The 26,919-nt window shown below is 42.0% G+C and overlaps 1 protein-coding gene across 1 annotated transcript in view; it reads right to left on the bottom strand.

Annotated features, from left to right (window-relative positions):
* Nucleotides 1-26,129, bottom strand: part of LIMD1 (LIM domain containing 1) — a 331,045-nt gene extending 304,916 nt beyond the window's left edge. Inside the window, exon 1 of the mRNA XM_063450621.1 lies at nt 26,025-26,129. The gene's annotated coding sequence lies outside the window, so the exon portion shown is untranslated. The remainder of the gene's footprint in view (nt 1-26,024) is intronic.
* Between the last annotated feature and the right edge of the window lie 790 nt (nt 26,130-26,919).

Below are 26,919 nucleotides of genomic sequence, written 5' to 3'. Positions count from 1 at the left end.
CCTGGAGGAGCTGCAGAGTTCCACAGCAGAGACTGGAGTATCTGTACATAGGACGACAAATAGAGTTGGGCTTTATGGCAGAGTGGCCAGAAGAAAGCCATTACTTTCATGCAAAAAACTAATGGCACGTTTTGAGTTTGCGAAAAGGCATGTGGGAGACTCCCAAAATGTATGGAGGAAGGTGCTCTGGTCTGATGAGACTAAAATTTAACTTTTCGACCATCAAAGAAAACGCTATGTCTGGCGCAAACCCATTACATCACCCAAAGAACACCATCCCCAAACATGGTGGTGGCAGGACTGGGAAACTGGTCAGAGTTGAGGGAAAGATGGATGGTGCTAAATACAGAGATATTCTTGAGCAAAACCTGTACCATTCTGTGCATGATTTGAGGCTAGGACGGAGGTTCACCTTCCAGCAGGGCAATGATCCCAAACACACTGCTAAAGCAATACTTGAGTGGTTTAAGGGGAAACAAGTAAATGTGTTGGAATGGCCTAGTCAAAGCACAGACCTCAATCCAATAGAAATATGTTTAGACTTAAAGGATCATCACTATAGTCAACATATAAAAGCAAGAAAGACAGGTGCCCTCGCCTTCTTTCTTGCTTTTATATGAACTTGCCGTTAAAAAAATAAATAAAATATCCGAGCCCTTTTTAATAATAAAACTTACCTCCGTTCCAGCGCCGAGCTCCCAGCCAGGCCACGCCCTCTTTTAGCCAAAATGACGAAATCGCAGGGCCCAATAGGACGCTTCTCTTTGAGAAGCGTCATCGCGATGTGGTGCGCATGCGCGGCTTTGCACTGCACCAATCGCGTTATTCATAGAGCGGCACTGAATGCCTCCCTATGAATAAACTCAGGGCTCAACCGCGCATGTGTGCGGAATGCGCATTTGCGAGCTGAGCTGTCTGACTGCTCAACTCGGCTCGCTTTCTATACCCCCCCCCTCAGCCAAACTTTGTGTATTTGTATATAAACACTATATATAGAGAGATCTCTATATATAGTGTTTCTATGCAAACACACAAGTAGTAAAAAAATGAAAGACATACACACTCTCTCTCCATCCATCCCCACCCATAACCATCCATTCATCCATATTTCTATCTATCTATTTCTATCTCTATTTTTATCTCTATCTCTCTATCTATCTCTCTATATCTATCTCCCTCCCACTCTCTCCCTCCCTCACGCTCAGCCAGCCACTCACCCTCAGTCACCCACACTTAATAAGTTTACCGTATTTATTCGAGTATAACGCGCAAAATTTTGTACCGATTTTTAAAAATTAGGGGTGCGCGTTATACTCGAATAAATATTAGCCCAGCAGAAGAGGGAGGGAGTGGGTGCTCCGATAATACCTCCCAGGACCGCCGGGCTCATTACAAGCCCGGCGGTCCTGGGGGGGCGGGCAGCAAGCGTTTACTCACCTCCCTGCAGCTCCTCCAGCTCCCCAGTGTAAATCTCGCGAGACCCGCGGCCGTCAGAGCTGGCCGCGGGTCTCGCGAGATTTACACTGGGGAGCTGGAGGAGCTGCAGGGAGGTGAGTAAACTCTTGCTGCCCGCCCCCCCAGGACCGCCGGGCTTGTAATGAGCCCGGCGGTCCTGGGAGGTATTATCGGAGCACCCACTCCCTCCCTTTATTCGAGTATAACGAGCACCCCTAATTTTCGAATAAAAATCGGTACAAAATTTTATACCAATTTTTAATCGAAAATTAGGGGTGCGCGTTATACACGTGTGCGCGTTATACTCGAATAAATACGGTACTTACAGTTTGCATCCTCCCATCCTGCTCTGTCTCCGGTCTTCAGCCTGTCAGCTCCTCCAGCCTGTCAGCTCTCAATCCCACGTGACAGCCTGCAGACAGGATGCTTGTGCATAGTGCTGCACAGAGCTGCCCTCTGTCTGCTGACAGCAGATCTGAGTGGATGGAGGCATTTTATGCCTCCATCAACTTGGAAGTCCCCCTGGTGGCAGTCTGAGTGACTGCAACTGGAGGTGTTACTAGCTTTGAATGTAAACACTGTATGTTTTCAGAAAATACAGTGTTTACAAGAGAAAGGCTGCAAGGAGCTATAGATCTCACCTGAACAACCTCATTAAGCTGAAGTTGTTCAGGTGACTATAGTGTCCCTTTAAAGATTGCTGTTCACAAGCGCAAACCCTCCACCTGAGAGGAGCTGGAGCAGTTGTTCAAGGAGGAATGGGCAAAAATCCCAGTGGTAAGATGTGGCAAACTCATAGAGACTTATCCAAAGCGACTTGGAGCTGTGATTGCCGCAAAAGGTGGCTCTACAAAGTACTGACTTTAGGGGGGAGAATAGTTATGCACATTGACTTTTTCTGTTATTTTGTCCTAAAAATATCTTCAAAGTTGTGGGCATGTTCTGTAAATTAAATGATGCAAATCCTCAAACAATCCATGTTAATTCCAGATTGTGAGGCAACAAAACACGAAAAATGCCAAGGGGGGTGAATATTTTTGCAAGGCACTGTATATGAATAGTTCATGACAAAGGAAAGCCCTGTTTCTCCTGAACAAAATGATATATAATAAGTGTGGGTGCACTTAATATGAAAGAGGTGAATTACAGTTGAACAGACATATAGCGCAAATTCAAGTTTTGTTTTGATCAGAACGTGTACTATTGACACCTTAACCCCTTCAGGACGGGTGACGGACGAGGTCCGTCATCCTGGGGATGCCCTTAACGACGGGTGACGGACCTCGTCCGACACGCGGTAAAATTAACGCCACGATCGCGGAGTGCCGGCGATCGCGGGGTTAACGCTGTTGCTGGGTCCCTCTGAGTCAGGGGCAGACCAGCAACAGCAAATTGCGATGTCCCAGCACATGTGATCACTGTGACAGCCAGTCACAGCGGTCACAATACTGCTGGGATATCTGATCCGCCTCCCTCCACCTCTTGTGGGTTTGTGAAGTGGAGAGACACGGATCGTTGCAACATTGTGTCCCAGAAAAATACTGAATATCTTTTAAAGGTTCCTAATCCCTTTCCCCATCCTTTTAAAAAAATATTAACCCTTTCCCTGCTGCTTGATCACTGCTAGCAGTGATCAATATACAGGTCACAGTACTTTACTGGGATCTATTTTTTTTTTACACTTAAGGGTTACATTTTAGTTTTTTTGTAACCCTAAGGGGTTCAATTTTATTATTTTATTTTATTAATTTGTGATTTAGTTAGTTGGGTGGGTGGAATTTAGTGGCAATTGAGGAATTTAGTTAGGGGTTAAAAAAAAAAAGTTTAGTTATTTAGTTAAAGTTTTCTTAGCTGTGTTAACTGTATTAAAAATGTTGCGAAAGTATAGCGCAGAGGAGGCTTATGCCCTGTTAGCCGCCGACTCAGAGGCGACCGACACTGCCGCAGGGAGTGACGCAGGGGACAGGGACTATGTGCCAGATAGTGCAGTAACATCAGAGGAAATCGCTGATTCATAATGTTCAATATGGCGCAGATGACTGGGTACCCCCTAATCATTTTTCGCCAGACATCCCAGTGTTCACTGCCAATCCTGGCATACAGGCTGACCTGTCTGGCTATAATGCGCTGGATTGTATGGAGCTGTTTTTGGGGGATGATTTTTTTGGGGAGGTAGTTACCCAGACGAATCTGTATGCGGAGCAATATCTTGCACGCAACCAAGACTCCCGAATCGCCAGGACAGAGAGATGGTACTGATGTGGAATTATTAAAAATCTTTATTGTACTTGTATTGAATTATTGTACTAACTCCATTTTAACTTTATACTGTGACTTCTTCAATCCTCCATTTTGTCCTCATGACTTAACTTGTTCATTTTAAAACTACATTACGTGACTGAACTTCTCAACCCAATTAGTACAGTAGACAAAGACTGTGTTTCCTTCAAGGACAAGTACCAGGAGGTGCTGGCTACTCCTTAAGACTTGCTGGCTACTCCTTAGAGCTTGTAAGATAGTACAGTTTGAAGGCCACAGAACACAGTAGTAATGAAATGTTCTATTCATAAGAGACCTTGCACCTGGACATAAAGCCTGATATCATTGACCGTGTAAAATGACGCTTAGGACCCCCTTGTCCCCCACCCGTGTCCAGAATAATCCCACCTCTGATGGGTGGGCACGGGACTAACCTCTTAATTTTACGAACCAATAGGTAAGACACTAACCCCGTCACTTAACAATTAATCCAATTGATGATGTTTATTTGCTGATATTCTAATAATCAATGATGACGCAAAATGCCTCTTAAAAGGGCCTGCGCGCCCGCTTTTTCTTCACTTGCCAATAAACTTTCTCGAAGTTATTTTAACCTGAACCTCGTGTGTCAGACTTAATTACTTCAGCGTATATACGCAATTTAATTTATTGATTTGGACAGGAACAGATAGACTTTGAACATTTTGGTTTACTTTCAAAAAGTACCATAACAACTTGGCGCCCAACGTGGGGCATCGGGCTATGTCCGGCCGGTGAGCCGTCCTAAGGAAGACAAGGGTGGACGGAGGAATCCAGGGGGAAGGAAGGGAGATTGATCACCTCCAGATACACGGTAGAGACTTCTGCAGAGCCACCGGTATGTTCCGGCCCCTTTGATTGACCCGTCCACGTGTCTGTGACTGCTTCCCGGGAGGACATCAAAGACAGGTAATATCTTGCCCGGTGTCTCGTTACTCATTTGTTTACCTGCATTTTAGTCTATCTGTTGCCTGGGTGTGTTTGAATTGTGTTTGAATTGTTTGCCTGTTTCCCCATTTTGAGATAAAGGGGGGGTGGACCTGCAGGGGATTTGCCTGGGGTTCTGTCTTGCTTGTTTTCCCCTTTTTGGGATAAAGGGGGGTGGACCTGAGGGGATTTGCCTGGGTCTTCAGTGTGTTTGTCTGTTTGTATTTTACCCCTTTTGGGATAAAGGGGGGTGGACCTGTGGATTCGTTCCTGGGGGTCTTCTGTTGCCTGTTTTACCTCTTTTAGGAACCACTGTGCTGTGGTTGTAAGGAAAAAGGGGGGTTGACCTGTGGATGTGTTCCTGGGGGTCTTCTGTTGCCTGTTTACTTCTTTTAGGAGCCTCGTGGCTGTGGCTGTAAGGAAAAAGAAGTTGGTGGAACTGTGGGATCTGTGTAGAATCATAGGTTTCTGTGATCCAATGGTGTGTCACTTTGATAGCCTAGCTAGCTTCACTGTGCACGTTCGGACCATCCAGCTCTAGTTGAGTTGGGGACGTCCTGGCCCGGACCTTTCGGCTCTAGTTGAGCCGGAGATCCACTGGTTATTTAATTGTGGTAGGAGTCTGAGCCTTGTGGCAGGGGACTCAGTTTCCGGGGGGGATTCAGGCAGGTATTGCTTGTTTTTCGCATCACGTGGTAGTGAGACTTATAAGTGGGTTTTATATGGGCACTACGGGAGTGAGGATAGACGTGGCCACATTCTTGTGGACTGCAGAGTAGAGGGAGGCTGGAAAGGATTTCGGACCGGTGTTAGCTGTTATCCTTGGCCGCTGGTAGTGAGACTTATGAAAGTCGTTCTCCGAGCGGGGACACTACGAGGTTGAGAAAGGTGACTTTGGAGTAAGCACATGTAGAAGGAAAGGGATTATTGTTGATTTTATTTGAACTGTAATGCATGCACTGTATTTCAATTGTATTGTTGTCTTGTCTGTTTTATTAGGAGTCTCATGAACTCCTGTGTCTGTCTCTAAGGATTTTTCCTTGCCTTTCATCTTTTCTAAACTTCCTATATTATTATACTATCCACTCCCATTTCTCTTGAAAGAGAAGTGATTGGTCACACACTTCTCACCTCGCTCCAATCCGTGTCTACCACCCCGGGTAGGCGGATTCAGTGACTAGTCTACGTTTGGGGAAGACGCACCTGAGAAAGTCCCACGATTCTCGGGTGGCAGTCGAGCATTGTAGACGTTCTTGTTCAGTTTTCCTTCTCTCTCCCTATATCTAGGACGCTGGTATAGGGGTAAAGGGATTATGGGACAGGATTTAAGCAAGCCCAGTAAGGGCTGGTTAGCATGTGATTTAGTCGAAGACAGAGAGGGTGAGGAAATGGTTAAAGGTGTTGAAAAGATTGCAAAAGTATGTAGAATTGCTGTACCGACATGTGGAAGATTGCAACCAGAAAGTTGGCGTAGGTTACTGACAGAAAAGAAAGGCAAGCTTACAGATAATGGTTTATTAAAGACTGCTGAAGCATGGTATAGAGTAGCGAAGGCTATTCAGCTAGAAGGTTGGGTTGAGGAAGAGATAAATCACAAAGGTGTGAAATTGTTTGTGTATCATAATAATTGTGTTGCTGGGGTCTACCCTCAGCCAGCGCCCAAAACCGGCGCCCAGGGAATGTCTATCCCCAAGGTTCAGTCAGCAATAAGTGATAGCCAGCTGACTATGTTCCCCACTCCCAATACCCATCCCATTACCTCCCCTGTCTGCCCGGTCCTGAATTCTGATGGATCTTTCTTTTCCCCTGCCCCATCTTTAACATTCCCATCATCCTCATCCATCCCTACGCTACCTGCTATACCTCCCCCTAACATTTCATCTGCCATTCCTTCCCTACACTCCCTCTCCATTAATGATCCCCTCCCCTCTTCATCCGCCCAGCTAACCACCTCTTCCACACTCACCCCGGCTCCTCCCTCTACACCCACCCCTACCAATCCCTCTCCGTCCCCTCCCATCTCCGCCCCAGTCCAATACCCCACCTCCTTTCCTTCCCCAGCCTGGCCCTACCCCTTCCCATATCCCATGGCCCTGCCCTATCCCGGATATCCACTACCCCTTCCCCAAGCCACTCCCCAGGTTCCGGTCATGCCCAGTCCGGCACAGGTTACTCCGGGTGTGCCCACATCTAACATGGCCGCCACTCCTTCCCTTAACCCTAATGTAGTACCTTTTCCGGCCACCAATATGGCGGCCCCCAGTTCGGCCCTGATGCCGGTAATTCCCGGCGACTACCTATCCCCAGGTAATGACTCGCTAGCCACCCCTGCATCTGGGGCCCGTTCCCAACCACCGATCCTTTCACCTCATGCGGGCCCTGCACCGCGCAAAAGAGCCAACATCATAGAATTCGATGATGACGAGATGGACAGGGTGTCCCATGTCTCATCGGAGCTTGCCGCGGGAGCCCCAACTCATCGTTCTATCGATGACCCCTTTGGCCACAAGGGTCGGGGAGAACAGGCCCCTCCTAAATATGTTGCTTTCAATCCCACTCAAGCTAGTGCTCTAATGAAATCACTCCCTGACCCAGAAAAACAGCCTATGCCCTTCTACCGAGGGATAGTTCAAATTCAAAAGACTTATTCCGCAGCATGGCGTGATCTACTGAGCATTTGTGCTATAAAAGCAGGGGATGCATATTGGCCAAGCATGGCCCGACACCTCAGTACGGATCTGCTCGGCAGTGACGTTGATTACCCCTCCGGAGTAACTTTTTGCACCCAATTAAGAGAATGGGCTAAGGACAAACTTGCGGATCAGGCTGCTGGCCTTACTGATGTTATTCAAGATAAAGGAGAATCAGTGGAAAGGTTTCATGCAAGACTGTATCAAATGTTCACAGATTTGGGGTTTGATCTTACTGACAAGATTCATTCACAAATGCTGTCAGGTGCGTTTGTCCAAGGTGTTAAAGACTCTATACGCAAGGGAATTATTGCTGCACGTCCTGAATACAAGGTTGTTCCCCTGGATACCCTGCTTTTAGTTGCTAGAGGGTTGGAATCTGTTCAGACCCCAAGAAGATCCAATCCAGCTCCCCTCATGGTAGGTCGCGCTACCCCCGTCACCTCTGGCACCAAGAGAGTCAGGTTAGAAGATGTAACTTGTTTCAATTGTGGGGCTCAGGGACACTACAGAGGCGACTGTCCGGAACCTAAAAAGGAACCAGGGGCACCCAAGAAGTTCTCTAAGCCTGCCCCAGGCCCCAGGACCGAGACAAAGGTTCCAATTGTTGAAGAACCGGACGATTAGGAGACTGGCAAGCCTGTGTCTGTAACCCCTGTAATGGCAGTGTCTACAGGGGATAAAGGGGGGCCACTCGCCACAGTGACTTTGCCTATTGAAGGCCACCCTACCACATTCCTTGTTGACACAGGTGCAGCCCGTAGTGTTCTGCGAGAACAAGACCTGCCAGACCCATCTTTTCTGTCGAATATCGATGTCTCTTGTGTTGGAGTGGATGGCCAGCCGAGACATAGCCCCCTAACAACTCCGCTGCGAGTTGGTTCTAGCCTGCTCGCTCGCTTTGTAGTATCCTCCACATGCCCCATTAACCTGTTAGGTGCTGATGTCCTCTCACGCCTGCAAGCATCCATCACTTTTACCCCGGATGGGCAGGTAGAAATGTTTACACCTCTGTCTGTATCAGACACTTCAGCCCTATGCTCTTTGCCTCTGATGCTGCATTTAGAAAAGCCCCGTGAGGAGGCAGCAGAATTAAGGTCCAATTTCCCAGAGGAATTAAAAACACAGGTGCCCGCTAAGTTATGGTCCTCAGGCCCAGAGGACATAGGTCACCTAAATGTTCCCCCTGTGGTGGTAAAGCTTATTTCAGGAGCTAAGTTACCAAGAAAACCACAATATCCATTAAAACCAGCACAGTCTGCTGCAATTTCTGTCCACATCAAGGCACTCTTGGGGAAGGGTGCCCTTGTCAAATGTAAATCTGAATGCAACACCCCGTTATTTCCTGTGAAAAAGAAAACTCCAAAGGGTGAGCCAGAGAAGTACAGGATGGTTCAGGATCTCCGTGCTGTTAATGAAGCTACCGTCCTGGACACCCCTCTTGTACCAAATCCTCATACTCTGCTCTCTGGAGTCCCACCATCTGCAAAATTCTTCACAGTTATTGACCTGGCCAATGCCTTTTTTAGTGTCCCACTGGACCCATCCTGTCAATACCTGTTTGCTTTCACTCATGAAATGCAACAGTATACCTGGACTGTCATGCCCCAAGGGGCACAAAATTCTCCAAGTCAATTTGCTAAGGCCATGGGCACCATCCTTGACCCATGGCAAGCTGAGCACCCAGAAGTTGTCCTGCTTCAGTATGTGGATGATCTATTGCTATGTGGAGATGATATGCCCACTACTGAAAGGTGTTCACTTAGTCTTCTTTCCTATTTGGCAGAACAGGGATGTAAAGCTTCCCTCATCAAGCTACAATTCTGTCAATCTTCAGTGATCTTCCTTGGACATTGTCTATCTCAAGGTACCAGACATCTTACTCGAGACCGGGTAAGAGCTGTGCTGGACATTCCGCCTCCAAGGACTTCTAAGTCTCTTCATGCTTTCCTAGGCCTCATTTCCTACTGCAGAGCATGGATCCCAGAAGCCTCTCTGCTCATGCAACCTCTCTATGATGTTCTTAAGTCTGACCCATTCTGTCTGGCTGCTGAAGCTCTGGACAATTTCAATGCCCTCAAACGGGCCATCGCCTCTGCTCCTGCCTTGGGCCTGCCTGACTACTCCAAACCTTTCAAATTATTTGTCTCTGAAAGACAAGGCCATGCAACAGGAGTCCTCACCCAAACTAATGACTTAAGAGGCCGCCAGAGGCCTATTGGATATTTCTCATGTCAACTGGACATTGTGGCCAGAGGGACTCCTTCCTGTCTCAGGGCTGTTTTTGCTGCGAGAGAACTCATAGAAAGAACCTCAGACCTGGTCCTTGGCCACCCTCTGGTTGTTTTGGCCCCTCATGACATTTCTGCCATCATCAACCAAGTCCAGCTCAAGCACGTGTCTCCAGCCAGACATCTGCGCTTACAGTGTCATCTTCTTTTGCCTGACAACATTTCCATCCAAAGATGTCAAGTGCTTAATCCGTCCACTCTTCTTCCACTCCCTGAGGGGGGTATCTATTATGGATTTATCACGGATGAAACCTACATTCACCTGCTCTGTGGATGTATCAAGAAAGTCATGCATCCACATTTGACATTTTATGAAGGCGAAAAACCTCTCTGTGAAGGCCCAGATCACGCCTTCTGCACCACGTGGTACAAACCGAACATTACTCCTGAACCTTGCTATGAAGATGAGCTTTACCACCGGACCGATGTAAAGCTTACTGCACAAGACTTCTATTGTGACTCTGAAGGCAATAGCATGGTCTTGATCCAGCTACCTCAACAACTTAACTACCTTTACCGTCATTGGGATACTGCTATCCCACATATTCCTGTTACCAAGTTGAAGACAAGGTCATGGAATGATCTTGGGCCCATGGCAAAACTATGGGCCACCATGAATGAAGAACAGCTACAGGAAAATGGTATTGTCAAATACCCAACAACTGACCTTCTAGAAGCATGGCCACGCCATTTCCTGGAAAAGGAATTTCAAGATCTGGTCATAAAGAATGATTATGACCCAGAAACACCTCATGACTGTTTTGAACAGATGAAAATGGAAACAGTGCACTTACCAACTGTGCATGAGAACCCATTACCAGATCCGGATTTTACCCTGTTTGTGGACGGATCGAGATATGCCGATGAAGGAGGAACATATCACACAGGATATGCCGTAACCACAACAGATGAAGTTATTAAATCATCATCCTTACCGCCAGCAATGTCTGCGCAAGAAGCTGAATTACAGGCTCTGACTTCAGCATGCAAAATTTCCGAAGGAAAACGTGCCAATATCTATACAGATTCAAGATATGCTCTGGGTGTGGCACATGACTTCGGCCTAATTTGGAAGACTAGAGGATTTCTTACCACCGCCGGTACACCAGTCAAACACAGCACTGCAATCAAGGAGCTAATGGATGCCCTCCTACTCCCTAAAGAAGTGGCCGTTTTGAAAGTTAAGGCCCACGGGAAATTGGATACAGATGAAGCAAAGGGCAACCATTTGGCTGATCAAGCTGCTAAGTTAGCGGCCAGGGATCTGCAGGAAGTGGATGAAGAAGTGTCCGGACAACAAGAAGAAGAAGTCCCTATTTTTGCTCTGCAAACTCTTCCTACTGATTTGCGAATCTTACAAGAACAACAAGCTGCAGTCACTCCTGAAGAAATCCAGAAATGGAAAAAGAAAGGAGCTGTCCAAAAGGACGGAATATATTATAACAACTTCAAATTTTGTCTCCCCAGAAATTTGTATCCAGCAGTTGTCCAATGGGCACATGGGCCTGCACACCTGTCAAAAGAATTGATGGCCGCTCTCATACAGAAGTATTATGAAGCACCTGGAATCACAACATTGATCAGTAGCTTCTGCAAGGCCTGTGTCATTTGTGCAAAATGCAATCCGGGAAGACCAGTCAAGGTGCCTGCAAAGAACCTGGCAAAGCCCATGTACCCCTTCCAACGAATTCAAATTGACCACATCCAAATGCCCAAGAGTGGGCCCCATGAATATGCACTAGTAATAGTGGACATGTTCTCAGGCTGGCCAGAAGCCTACCCAGTGGCCAATATCACTGCAAAGACAACCGCAAAGCGCCTAATTACAGATATTGTATGCAGATTCGGACTCCCAGAAGTCATTGAGAGTGATCAAGGCCCAGCCTTTACAGCAACTGTAACTAAAGAAATTTGGACCGCTCTAGGGGTGACTCTAGCCTTCCATACCCCTTACCACCCACAAAGTAGTGGTAAAGTGGAGCGCATGAATGGCACCCTAAAAACCAGAATGTTAAAAATGTCACAAGAAACAAAGATGCCCTGGCCAGAAAGCCTGCCAATAGCTTTATTTAGTGTTAGGCACACACCTAGAGGGAAGCATTCACTGTCCCCATATGAAGTTCTATTTGGGACAGCACCCAGGCTAGGTTGTTATTATCCACAGCAGTTACAGCTCCAATCAGATGTTTTAATAGATTATGTAACTGAACTTGCAAGTGTTTTAAACAAAATACATGCCCAAGTTTTCTCTTCAATTCCAGATCCCGAATTGGATACAGGTTCCCATAACCTGCTTCCCGGAGATTGGGTCCTGGTCAAGAAGTTTGTGCGGAAAAATACCCTAGAACCGAGATTTGACGGTCCATTCCAAGTTCTCCTGATTACCGCAACCTCCGTCAAATTGGCCGGTAGACCAAATTGGATCCACGCTTCCCACTGCAAGAAATCTTCTGCCCCAGAGGAAGCGAATATCGCACAAACATGTATCTCTGGTACATCTTCTCCTTAATTAGCCTTATGAAGGCCCAGCAAGTAGCCATTACCAAAGATATTAGTGGGTACACCTTCTGGTATAATTCATCGTGCACCCAGGTGGCTACTTAAACCTTTGACTACTGTGATATTGTAGAATGCCCATTTCCCACACCACAAATCCAGAGCATCTATAGAGATATCCCTCATTCGAAAGACCCATATGTTTGTGTAGTTGACAAGCAATGGGGGCACAATTGTGACCATTGGGGGGCAGCGGGATGGAATGCCGGGCCTGCCTGGGGTTACAAACCAAAAAGTGCCGTAGCTAAAGTAGATGATCATGGTAGATCGCTTCTCCAGAGAATGACTTTAAGAAAGCCTGGGGGGAGCACACCAATGAAATTAATCCTTAACATTGAGCACCCAAGCCCAACAGATGCAGACCAGTATGTGATGGGAATGTACTGGAAAAGGGGTTCCTACCAGAAATTAGGACATTTCTACCTCAAAGATATGTGCAACTCTTCTGAGTGGCAAGGGGCCACCCATATGGTCCCCAATCCATTAAAACCTCATATCCAGACCTTTCAGGACATGATGGCCATTGCTAACCCCACCTTTGAAGATACCATGGCCGCTGAAACAGGTTTTAATGATGTAAATTTATGGTTAGAATGGATGAAATATAATGCTAATAAGCATAATAGAACTGCATGTTACGTGTGTGGCGGTGCCCGGCCTCACCTGGGTACCGTACCTTTAATCCTACCCGTAGATATAGAAGAATGTATTTTAAGCCTTTTTGCCTATCACTATAATTTTAACAGGTCCATATGTATTGCATGGACAAAGGAGTATCCTCTCCTAGCCAACGATGTCAAACCCCCTGATGGTATTACCGTATATAAAGTTAATTACACTTGCTATGCCATGTACGATGGTATTGGTAAATTTGTGGGTAACTTTTCCAAAGGTTATTGTGCTACATACAGAACTGTTCCTGTACGCTTGCTGCAACACCATACTAGGTCACTAGGAGACATTTACTGGTTGTGTGGGGATTTACAGCTGAGATCCAGAATGGACACGGAATGGTGGGGAGAGTGTACTTTGACTAAGGCCATTATGCCTATACATATTATTTCTGACACACACCTCAACACCCATGAGTTCAGCCACACTAAGGTTAAACGTGACGCCCCAGTGAAAGGAAGTTTTGATCCTCATGTATATATTGATGCCATTGGAGTGCCCAGGGGGGTGCCCAATGAGTTTAAAGCTAGGGATGAAGTTGCTGCAGGATTTGAATCAATTTTTACCATAGTTACCGCAAACAAGAATCTAAATTGGATAAATTACATTTATTATAATCAACAGCGTTTTGTCAATTACACCAGAGACGCCCTCCAGGGGTTGGCCGAACAGTTACAGGCCACATCCCAAATGACTTTCCAGAATAGGATGGCCCTAGATATGATCTTAGCCGAAAAAGGAGGGGTTTGTAAGATTTTGCCCGACACTATGACATGTTGTACCTACATCCCAGAAAACACAGGCCCTAATGGTAAAGTCACACTAGCTATAGAAAAATTAAATGACCTGTCTGAAGAGTTAAAAAGGAATTCTGGGATAAAAGATCCCTGGGAAAGATGGTTTGGTTGGATGACAGGATGGCAAAAGGCTTTAATGCAGATTGGTATGGCTATACTAATTTTTCTTTTTATCTTTGCTCTTCTCTTTTGTTGTGTCCTCCCATGTCTGAGAAAATCCCTCATGAAGACTGTTGACCAAGCGGCACCCACTTTTACCCATCTCGAAGTTGATGACCAAGAATTTCAAGACATCAACTCACCCTGTCTGCCGCTGCAAATTATCCCCTTTGTTGATAAAGTGCAGGAATTCTAGGAAGGGACTAGATTAGGGACAGCATCTGTCAGTGAATGGTAAAGGCCCCATGTGGAGAAGTGGTGGGTTAGCTGCCATGGGATACCCTTGGGTGTGAAGCGTTCGAGAGCCATACTGACGGATGGTTAGCCTATTAGGGTCAGATCTAGGGACAGCCTTGCACTTTGCATTAACATCTAGCTAGCGGCCACGGGGTTTCTGTGCCTTTGGGTTAACACGTCTTCTGATACTAACATAATAAAGTTTTATCTCTTAGAATCTAACATTTCATAGGGGGGACTGATGTGGAATTATTAAAAATCTTTATTGTACTTGTATTGAATTATTGTACTAACTCCATTTTAACTTTATACTGTGACTTCTTCAATCCTCCATTTTGTCCTCATGACTTAACTTGTTCATTTTAAAACTACATTACGTGACTGAACTTCTCAACCCAATTAGTACAGTAGACAAAGACTGTGTTTCCTTCAAGGACAAGTACCAGGAGGTGCTGGCTACTCCTTAAGACTTGCTGGCTACTCCTTAGAGCTTGTAAGATAGTACAGTTTGAAGGCCACAGAACACAGTAGTAATGAAATGTTCTATTCATAAGAGACCTTGCACCTGGACATAAAGCCTGATATCATTGACCGTGTAAAATGACGCTTAGGACCCCCTTGTCCCCCACCCGTGTCCAGAATAATCCCACCTCTGATGGGTGGGCACGGGACTAACCTCTTAATTTTACGAACCAATAGGTAAGACACTAACCCCGTCACTTAACAATTAATCCAATTGATGATGTTTATTTGCTGATATTCTAATAATCAATGATGACGCAAAATGCCTCTTAAAAGGGCCTGCGCGCCCGCTTTTTCTTCACTTGCCAATAAACTTTCTCGAAGTTATTTTAACCTGAACCTCGTGTGTCAGACTTAATTACTTCAGCGTATATACGCAATTTAATTTATTGATTTGGACAGGAACAGATAGACTTTGAACATTTTGGTTTACTTTCAAAAAGTACCATAACAGTACCCAACCAGTGTGCCAGAAATTAAACAATTCTGGGCACTGACCATGTTAATGGGGATAGTTAAAAAGCCCACAATTAGAATGTATTGGACTAAAAATCCTATTTTTAATACCCCCATTTTTTCCCAGACTATGCATAGGGAGAGATATGAGGACATACTGCGTTTTATACACTTTAATGACAATATGAAGTGCCCCCCAAAAGGTCATCCGCAGTATGACATTCTTTATAAAATACGCCCTCTAATTTCCCACTTAAATGAAAAATTTGCCACTATTTACACCCCCAAAAATCAAATTTCAATTGATGAGTCCCTCATGAAATATAAGGGAAGACTGGGATTTAGACAATATATCCCATCCAAAAGATCCCGGTATGGGATCAAATTTTATAAATTATGTGAAAGTGGCAGTGGCTATGTATACACCTTCCGTGTATACGAAGGAAGGGATAGCCACCTTGATCCCCCAGGTTGCCCAGATATAATAGGGACAAGTGGGGAAAATTGTCTGGGACTTAATAATGCCATTACTCAACAAAGGTCATCACTTATACATCGATAACTTTTATAACAGCATCCCACTCTTACAAATGCTGTACTGTTTTGAGACCGTGGCCTGTGGCACTATCAGGAAGAGTCGCACAGGTTTCCCAAAGGCTCTAGCAGAAAAAAAAATAAAAAAGGGGGAAACAGCAGCTCTCTGCCAGAATGAACTGCTGGTACTCAAGTACCGCGATAAAAAGGAGGTTTTCATCCTAACTACCATCCATGGGGAAAACACTCACAGGGTCGCAGTTCGTGGCAGAGAGGAATATAAACGGGTGCCAGTCTGCATACAGCAATATAATCGGCATATGGGGGGAGTTGATCTGTCCGATCAACTAATGCAGCCGTATCTAATCATGCGCAAAACCAGTGCATGGTATCAAAAAGTGGGCATATATATAATGCAGACGGCAGTCCAAAATGCCTTTATTATTTTTAAAAAGGCAAATGCTGAGCTGAAATGCACATTCCTTTCATTTCAATTTCAGCTCATTTATGGGTTACTTGAGTGCCACAGAGGGGGACCATCAGTGGAGCCTAGCAGAAGAATGGAGGCAGGTCACTTCTGCTTTAAGATTCCATCAACCCCTAAAAAAACAAAACCCCCAGAAAAGGTGCAGGGTGTGTTACAAGAGGGGCGTAAGAGTTGAGACCAGCTATTACTGCCCTGATTGCCCCTCTCAGCCCGGCCTATGTATTGGCCATTGTTTTAAAGTTTTCCACACCCAGGCCGATTAAGCAGACCAGTTTTGGGGTGTGACTGTCTGGTTACCAAATCTTGGCTTTGTCTCCCGTTTATCCTGTCTTCTCTGATCCTTGACCTCGGCTTGTCCTATCGTTGTTCCGTTTCTCTTTACCCCTTTGACCTTGGCTTGTACCTTGACTATTCTCTGCTTGTATAGCCCGGCCATTCTAAGGACCGGTATTGCAAGTGTCTGTCTCTGTGTTCTCTCTCTTTGTAGTCTGTCTATGTTTTGGAATCCGTGACAGCGTTGCCCGTGACACAGATTACTGGGTACTACCCCCAGATATATTTAAGCCAACTATTCCCCCTTTTCACAGCAAATAGTATGCACTTGTTCATAATTTGAATTGATGAGCTGCTTATACTTAAAAATATATGTGGTCTTTGAGAGGTAATTTGCAGTCCTGGGCTGCTAAAATAACACTTTGGCCCAGCATCCACTTTTGAAAAATATGAAAGTGGTGTGTCTCCAAGGTGCCCCTTCAACATCCACATAACCCTGAAAAAGGTAGACATGGGGGTATTGTTGCACTAAGAGGCCATAGCTGAGCAACATATTAGGTGTTATACTGCCATAGCACACATAAGGATTGCAAAATATACAGTAACATCTCCAAGTGTGTGTCAAAAAGGCAGAAAAAAATGCTAATTGCAACTAGACTTGGTACAAACTAACAAAAAAATGATCCTACGCTAAGGTTTAAAATATGCCTTTTGAAATGCCCTGGGGTGTCTACTTTAAGAAATGGTAGGCCTTTGTGGGGTAGTTTGAACTTAAAACCTGCTAAGATGCTTGGAAATTGCACATGGGCCGAGCGTCAAAATTCAAAGTTCGGTAAAAATGATATGGCTTGGTCTCCAATGTGCCCCTTCAACATCCACATATCCCTAGAAAGGGTACACATGGGGGTATTGTTGCACTAATATTACATAGCTGAGCAACATATTAGGTGTTCTACTGCCATAGCACACATAAGGATTGCAAAATATACAGTAACATCTCCAAGTGTGTGTCAAAAAGGCAGAAAAAATGCTAATTGTAACTAGACTTGGTACAAACTAACAAAAAAATGATCCAACGCTAAGGTTTAAAATATGCCTTTTAAAATGCCCTGGGGTGTCTACTTTAAGAAATGGTAGGCCTTTGTGGGGTAATTTGAACTTAAAACCTGCTAAGATGCTTGGAATTTGCACATGGGCCGAGCATCAAAATTCAAAGTTCGGTAAAAACTGATGTGGCTTGGTCTCCAATGTGCCCCTTCAACATCCACATATCCCCGAAAAAAGGGTACACATGGGGGTATTGCTGCACTAAGAGGACATAGCTGAGCAACATATTAGGAGTTCTACTGCCATATCACACATAAGGATTACAAAATATACAGTAACATCTCCAAGTGTGTGTCAAAAAGGCAGAAAAAATGCTAATTGTAACTAGACTTGGTACAAACTAACAAAAAAATTATCCTACGCTAAGGTTTAAAATATATCTTTTGAAACACCCTGAGGTGTCTACTTTAGGAAATGGTAGGCCTTCATGGTTTTTTTTTAACTTTCCAACTGCAATAATGCCCCAAATTGAAGCATAGGCCAATTAAATCCATCTCTCAAAATTGTACTGTAAATACTGAAATGGATAGGTCTCCTATATGGCACTGTAGCTTCACGAAATAGTGCCAAAGACATACAATGGGGGTGTCATTTTACTCAGAAGACTTAGCTGAGCATAATTTGGGGGGTTTGAACTTAGTGGCACATGTGAAATATACAAAATGCCTAGCAAAAATGCAATCCATATGTACAAAACGCACAAAATTATTTTTTACCACATAATTTGGCATATATTGGTGAAAAAATGGGGGCATGTTAAGGCACAATATGCACCTTATGAGATACCCTGGAGTGTCTATTTTTACAAATGGTAGGCCTTTGTGGGGTTTTTTTGAACAGCCAAACTGTTATAATACCCCAAATGGACACATAGGCTCATTAAATCCGTCTCTCAAAATTCTACTGTGAATACTGAAATGGATAGGTCTGCTATATGGCACTGTAACTTCACGAAATAGTGCCAAAGACATACAATGGGGGTGTAATTTTACTCAGCAGATGTAACTGAACACAAGATAAAACTTTGTACAGGAATAGCACACACCAACTTTACAAAATAAACATGAGAAGTTCATTGTTATAAGTTTGTGTGCCAAAAAAAAAACAAAAAAACACAATTTTACTCCAATATTTAGCAGAGGTTGGCGGTGAAATGGCTATGTAGAAAGTGTCAAAACCACCTTAGGTAAATAGCCTGTGATGTCTACTTTATATAAATATATACGTTTGTGTGGCAATTTTGTTTTCTTTTATGGCTATTAGGCTTACAAGACAAACATACCAAATTCTAAAATCGCTCCACATTAAAATTTTATTTTACTCCTTGTGCTTTGTGACCTGTAACTACCAAAAAAAACTTACAATCCCAGACACATTATATATTCTGTAAATCAGAACAAATAAATGAATTTATTTTCAATTACTTTCCTTAACCTGCACTAATTATGCACACAATATGATTGCAAAAACTGTAAAAAAAACAAACAATATTTTTAATTTTTTTTGCATTTTTCGGTATTTTTTTATAATAAGTAAGCATTTATATATATATATATATATATATGTTATATCAAATTAAAGCCCTTTCTGTCCTTTAAAAAACAGTATATAACATGTGTCGGTGCAATAAATGAGAGAGATGCAAATTGCAGTTGAACGCAAACATCAAGAAAATGCAAAAATTGCTTGTGTCATTAACCCCTTAACGCCGTTACGGCGTTCTATGCCGTTGCGGCTTTAAAGGGCTTTAAAGCCGTTGCGGCGGCATAGAACGCCGTAACGGCTGAAGCCCCCAGGAGGTAAGCTATACTTACCTCCGCCGCGATCCTCTTCTGGGGGGCTGCCTGAGAGCCCAGGCAGCCCCCCTCCGGCAAATGAGGCCCCCGGGGGCCATGTGATCGCTCTCAAAGAGCGATCACATGGCCCCCTATAGCTGGCTATGGATCTGCCAGCAGGGGGACTGTCTAAAATATTAGACAGTCCCCCTGCTGGTAGGAAAGTATAAAAAAAAATTAAATACACATGTTAAAATAAAATAAAAGTATTTATATATATATATATATATAATATATGTATATATATATATTATATATACATATTCTATATATGCAACGTCATACGTAATGTATTTTAATATTAATATTAGTATATATATTAGTATTAAAATACACTTAGAATGACATTACATATATATAATATGTATATATATTATATATATAATAGATCTACATATATATTATATATATATATACGTATAATTACAATAATAAATAAAATCAATAAATAAATAAAATATTGAAACAAAATTTAAAATAAATTATATATTCATATGTAATTTCATTCTAACTGTATTTTGTTATTAATATATATATATTGGAAACAGAATACACTTAGAATGACATTCTATATATATCTATCTATATATAAAATACAAATAACCGCAAATATATATATAGATAAATACATATAATTACATAAAAGATTACATTAGTATACACGTAGAATTTAAATACCTATAAATGCATATATATTAAAATTCTACGTGTATATTTAAGTAATTTTTTAACATAATTATGTCATTTGATTAATTAAAATTTGATTGACATGCCTGACAACACAGGGAGAAAGTTCAGAGAATTTAATTTGCAAGCACTATATTTGACCCTGTAACTCTCCAAGATACCATAAAACCTGTATATAGGGGGTACTGTTTTACTCGGGAGACTTCGCTGAACTCAAATATTAGTGTTTCAAACTGGTAAATTGTATTACAACGATGATATTTTAAGTAAAAGTGACGTTTTTTGCATTTTTTACAAACAAATGGCACTTTTATGGACTATATTATTGTTGTAATATGTTTTACTGTTTTAAAACACTAATATTTGTGTTTAGTGAAATCTCCCGAGAATAACAGTACCCCCCATGTACAGGTTTTATGGTGTTTTGGAAAGTTAGAGAGTCACATATAAGGCTTGCATTTCATTTTTTTGACATTGAAATTTGCCAGATTAGTTATGTTGCCTTTGAGACCGTATGGTAGCCCAGGAATAAGAATTACCCCCATGATGGCATACCATTTGCAAAAGTAGACAACCCAAGGTATTGCAAATGGGGTATGTCCAGTCATTTTTAGTAGCCACTTAGTCACAAACACTGGCCAAATATTCGTTTTTTGCTTTTATCACACAAAAACAAATATGAACGCTAACTTTGGCCAGTGTTTGTGACTAAGTGGCTACTAAAAAAGACTAAACATACCCCACGTTCAATACCTTGGGTTGTCTACTTTTTCAAATGGTATGCCATTATGGGGGTAATTCTCATTCCTGGGCTACCACACCATCTCAATGGTAACATTACTAATCTGGCAAATTTCAATTTGAAAATGGAACGTTCTATATTTGACCCTGCAACTTTCCAAAACACCATAAAACCTGTTAATGGGGGGTACTGTTGTACTCGTGAGACATCGCTGATTACAAATATGTGCATTTTGTTGCAGTAAAACCTAACAGTATTATGACATTTACAGCTAAAATGTGAGGCGGAACTACAAATAAAAAAAAAAATTACAATTTCTCACAGTTTTTTTTTTATTTTATTCATAATAAATTGTTTCATATATAAATATTTTATATGAAATGAAAGCCCTGTTTCTCCTGAACAAAATGATATATAATAAGTGTGGGTGCATATAATATGAAAGAGGGGAACTACGGGGTAGCACACACATAGCGCAAATTCCAGTTTTTGTTTACGTTTTGTTTTGATCAGAACGTGCACTATTGACTCCGTCCTTTAGGGGTTAAGCGTAAGTCAAGCTTCTGAAGCTGTGTCCTTAAGGGGTTAAGGATGGAGCCAAATGTACACGTTGTGATAAAAACAAAACAAAACGTGAACAAAACTTGAATTTGCGCTATATGACTGTTCAACCGTAATTCACATCTTTAATATTAAGTGCACCCACACTTATATATCATTTTATTCAGGTGAAACAGGGCTTTCATTTAACATCAAATATTTAGGTATGAAACATACCGTATATACTCGAGTATAAGCCGACCCGAATATAAGCCGAGGCCCCTAATTATACCCCCAAAAATTGGGAAAACTTATTGACTCGAGTATAAGCCTAGGGTGGGAAATGCAGCAGCTACTGGTAAATTTCTAAATAAAATTAGATCCTAAAAAAATTATATTAATTGAATATTTATTTACAGTGTGTGTATATAATGAATGCAGTGTGTTTATGAATGCAGTGTGTGTGTGTTTATGAATGCAGTGTGTGTATATAATGAATGCAGTGCAGTGTGTGTGAGTGCAGTGTGTGTGTATGAATGCAGTGTGTGTGTGTGTATGAGTGCAGTGTGTATATGAGTGCAGTGTGTATATGAGTGCAGTGTGTATATGAGTGCAGTGTGTATATGAGTGCAGTGTGTATATGAGTGCAGTGTGTGTGTGTGTGTGTGTGTGTGTGTGTGATGCAGAGCATTGATGGGGGGGTGGGCATTTTTTTATTATTATTTTAATATTATTTTTTTTCTTATATTATTATTTTTTTTATTTTATTATTATTTTTTTATTATTAATATTTTTTATTTTATTTTTTTCGTCCCCCCTCCCTGCTTGTTAGCTGGCCAGGGAGGGGGGCCTTCACTCCCTGGTGGTCCAGTGATGTGCACTGTGTAGGAGGGGGGCTGGCAGAGAGCTGTAACTTACCTTTCCTGCAGCTCCTGTCAGCTCCCTTTTCTCTCCTCCGGTCCGTGCAGCTCCCAGGTCAGCTCCCTCTGCAAGTCTCGCGGCCGCGCGGAGCGGTAACCCGTGGCAACGCTCTGACCCCGCGGCTCTCGCGAGACTTGCAGAGGGAGCTGACCTGGGAGCTGCACGGACCGGAGTAGAGAGAAGGGAGCTGACAGGAGCTGCAGGAAAGGTAAGTTACAGCTCTCTGCCAGCCCCCGGTCCTTGTCTGTATTATGGCAATGCAAATTGCCATAATACAGACAATTGACTCGAGTATAAGACGAGTGGGGGTTTTTCAGCACAGAAAATGTGCTGAAAAGCTCGTCTTATACTCGAGTATATACGGTAATTTAATATGAATAAAATATTTTAAAAATGGGAGAAAATAAGAATTTTAAAAAGATTTTTAGTTCTACGTGACATTTTAACTGTGAATGTCATAATACTGTTTGCTTTTACTGCAATAAAATACACATATTTGTATTCAGTGATGTCTCACGTGTAAAACAGTACCCCCTTTGTACAGGTTTTATGGGGTTTTGAGAAGTTACAGGGTCAAATATAGCATGTTACATTTTTCAGTTTTTTCACATTGAAATTCCCCAGATTGGTTACGTTGACTTTGAGACCATATGGTAGCCCAGGAATAAAAATTACCCCCATGATGGCATACCATTTGCAAAGTGTTTGTGACTAAGTGGCTATTAAAAAAGACTGGACATACCCCACTTGCAATACCTTGGGTTGTCTACTATTGCAAATGGTATGTCATCATGGGGGAAATTTTTATTCCTGGGCTATCATACGGTCTCAAAGGCAACGTAACCAATCTGGCGAATTTCAATGTGAAAAAACTAAAATGCAAGCCTTATATTTGACTCTTACTTTTGAAAACACCATAAAACCTCTACATCAGGGTTACTGTTATACTCGGGAGACTTCGCTGAACACAAATATTAGTGTTTCAAAACAGTAAAACGTATCACAACAATTCTATCGTCCATGTAAGTGCCATTTGTGTGTGAAAAATGCAAAAAATTTCACTTTCACTGACGATTTCGTCATTGTAATACATTTTACTGTTTTCAAACACTAATATTGGTGTTCAGCGAAGTCTTCCGAGTAAAACAGGACCCCTTCCATGTACAGGTATCTTGGAAAGCTACAGGTGTCTTGGAAAGTTACAGGGTTAAATATAGTGCTAAAGAAAAAAAAGGTTACCTGCGCTCTGTCCTTAATCCCTATGTATAATTAGACAAATGGAGGTCATTTAGTTACTCCAATGGCCATTGGAGTAACTAAATGACCTTCATTTGTCTAAATATACATAGGGATTAAGGAGAGAGCGCAGGTAACTTTTTTTTCCTTTGGTTTTTACTATATATTGGGGCTGATGTGTACTGTGGTCGTTGCTGTCGCCCAGGAGTGATGGGAGTGAGCGCAGATCTTCTCTTTTTGTATTTGTATTCACTTTTTGTATCACACAGCTTTTTTACAATGCTGCCGCCCATCCCATGTGTTCCCTATTAAGGGTTAATAAGTATATAGGGGTGTATATAAAAAAAAATACCCCTTTCTGTCTCATTAACCCCTTAAGGACCAAACTTTTGGAATAAAAGGGGAATCATGACATGTCACACATGTCATGTGTCCTTAAGGGGTTAAAGATATCTTTGCCAGAAGCTCAAGGAAGTAAGGTGAAGGGTCAGTGTTAGGACCCGCTTAGGGGGGTCTGCCTTGACGTTGGCAGGCGGGCATTCCCTCCAATGGCCATTGGAGTAACTAAATTTACCTCTGTTATGGGCAAATGCCTAAATATACATAGGGATTAAGGAGAGAGCGCAGGTAACTTTTTTTTTCTTTGGTTTTTACTATATATTGGGGCTGATGTGTATTGTGGTCGTTGCTGCTGCCCAGAAGTGATGGAAGTGAGTGCAGGACTTCTCTTTTTGTGTTTAAATATAGTGCTAGCAAATTAAATTCCCTGGACTTTTGGCATGGGTTGTCAGGCAGGTCCCGCAAATTGTTATTAATAAAATGACCTAATAATGTAAAATCATTACATAAATATATATGTAGAATTATTATTTTATATATGTGTGTGTATTACATATATATATATATATATATATATAATTGTTTTTTAATTTATATATATATATATATATATATATATATATATATATATTTCGTTCTACATGTATTTTGATATCAAAATATATATTTTAAAATACAGTTCGAACAAATTTACACATATATATTTTTTTGTTTTTTAACGTGTTTAAATATTAATTTTATAATATATATATTTAATCAATATCATTGAACGTGTATTTTGATATTTATAATATATATATATATATATATATATATTAAAATACACTTAGACAGTGTGTGTGTGTGTATATATATATATATATATATATGCCGTATATATATATGCTCTAAATATATATTTTATTTTCAACTGTTATTAAATCTTTTATTTTACTATTATCAGGCAGCAGGGGTAGTACTTGTCATTACAGGCACTCCCCCTGCTGGCACTGACATGGACGGCTATGCGGTGAGGTCCTCGCGATCACATGGCCCGGGGGGCCGAAGAGGAAGCCCGAGGGGCCCAGGTGAGTCCACATACCGCAATCGCATTCTATGCCGCCCGCCGGCGTTTAGAGCCGGGTCCCCATGGACGGCATAGAACGCCCACCGTTAACAATATGTATTTACAATGTGTGTTTGTATACAAACACTATATATAGAGATATCTCTATATCTAGTGTTTTACATACAAACTTTTGGCTTAGGAGGGTTGCGGTAGGAGGGGGCGGGCGTAGGCAACGAGCTGAGCTGTCAGTCAGCTCGCGAACACTCATACCGCGCACTTACGCGGTAGAGCGCTCAGTGTTCATTCATAGGGCGGCATTCAATGCTGCTCTATGAAGAACCCGATTGGTGGAGCATGAAGCTGCGCATGTGCACCAGATCGCTATGACACTTCTCTAAGAAGCGTCTGAGCCCTGCTATTTCGTCATTTTGACAAAAAAGGGGCACAGCCTGCTGAGGATCTCGGCGCTGTAACAGAGGTAAATTTATATTTAAAAAAGCATTCTGATTTTTATTTTTTTAATGACAAATTAATATGAAGGCAAGAAAGAAGGCTAGGGAACCTGTCTTTCTTGCTTTTATATGCGGACTATAGTGGTCCTTTTGAAATGTCTTACTGGTTCCCAATTCGGACGGGCCGACAGTCCTAGTGTATGATTTTTTAATTATATGTCACTAATTCATGAGGAAATAGCAACATTTAGTATATATATTTATATTTATTTATTTTTTAATTCTATCTAAACAAACAAAAAAAGAAGAGTAGCTTTAGATGTTGTTCTAAAGTTTTAGTAACGTTTCCAACAGGCTTTCATGATACTAAGAGATGGAACATTTGCTTAATAATCATTTTTTTAATATTAAAGTTTTTTAGTTCTCATGAGAAACAATTTAACTATAATAGACAGCAGTAGCTAGTTCAGGTTCCATTTCATTGATAACCCAAACGTTGAATGTGTAAACGAAGCGTTGCATTTGTTTTCTAACGACAAAGATTTTTAAAAGTCATCGTATAAAAGTTATCAAACAATGCAAACACCACATAGTTTATCAAACATTACAAATGTGAATCTACAAATTGCAATGCGCTCTTGAAAATAAAAGAAATGCATTCATTTTTGGGGGGATTATATGAAGGCAAAAATGGTGCTCCCAGAATTTTAATGCAACATATCGGATCGATTAATCATCTTTGATATACAAATCGCATACTCACAATTGGCGAGAGGGTATAATAGGATATTCTTTCAGTTCAGCAGGAGTTGTCCCCGCCGTAATGTAGGCACCAAGTAAACAGGAAACATACGCAGCTGCAGTTCTATTTAGTAACGTTTTGGAGCAATAGGAAATGGGAGACAGGGGAGGAGAAAAATGAATCTCAGTAACGTAGTTGAGTAGCGGGAGGAGGGGAGTTTTTTCGCCAGTCTTAGCAAACTTAAAAAAAAACAAAAAACTGTTTTATGCAAGAAACGAACAGATTGATTTTATATAACAAGATAATGAGTGATGTGAACGGCATGGCATGTGATTGCTACGTGGCTGCATAAGTACAGTTTATTTTTTTATACTGCTTGCAAAAGGAGTGCTTTGTAATTTGAGCAGTTCACTGCTGTGGTAAAATTGTGTACACACTCATATTTTGCAAATCATGACAATTAAACCGACACTGTATGCTAATTTTTAATTACACATGTTTGCTAAAGAGCCTTTTTTTGGTATGAGGAGGGTGCATTTGCATTGTAACCTCAAACGCAATATATCCCTTTTCCTAATTTAAATCTGACTTATCAGGAATTAAAAGTAAACCGATACAAATTTTACACCAGAATAGCAGAATTCAAAATAAGTCTTAGAGAAGTGTTTTAGCGAGAGTGAGTGAGAGTGTAGATAGAACTAGATATAGATGGATAGATAGATATAGGCTTGGGCTGTGGAGGGTGGAGAAGTCTGGTACAGCAGATAAACGCAGCTTGCCTGCATGAAATTCACTTTGCACTTTAAGTTTAGCTATGGTTTAAATATACAACTTTGTAACTCCTCAAAATCTACCATTCAAACTGTTGCAATTTCACGGACCCAGGTTTGTTTGCTGGTGCCCAGTCTGGTGTCAT

Source organism: Pelobates fuscus, chromosome 4 (assembly GCF_036172605.1).
Source record: "Pelobates fuscus isolate aPelFus1 chromosome 4, aPelFus1.pri, whole genome shotgun sequence".
NCBI classification, from domain to species: Eukaryota; Metazoa; Chordata; class Amphibia; order Anura; family Pelobatidae; genus Pelobates; species Pelobates fuscus.
Note: the sequence above shows the minus strand (reverse complement) of the source record. Positions and strands in the feature narration are given on the sequence as shown.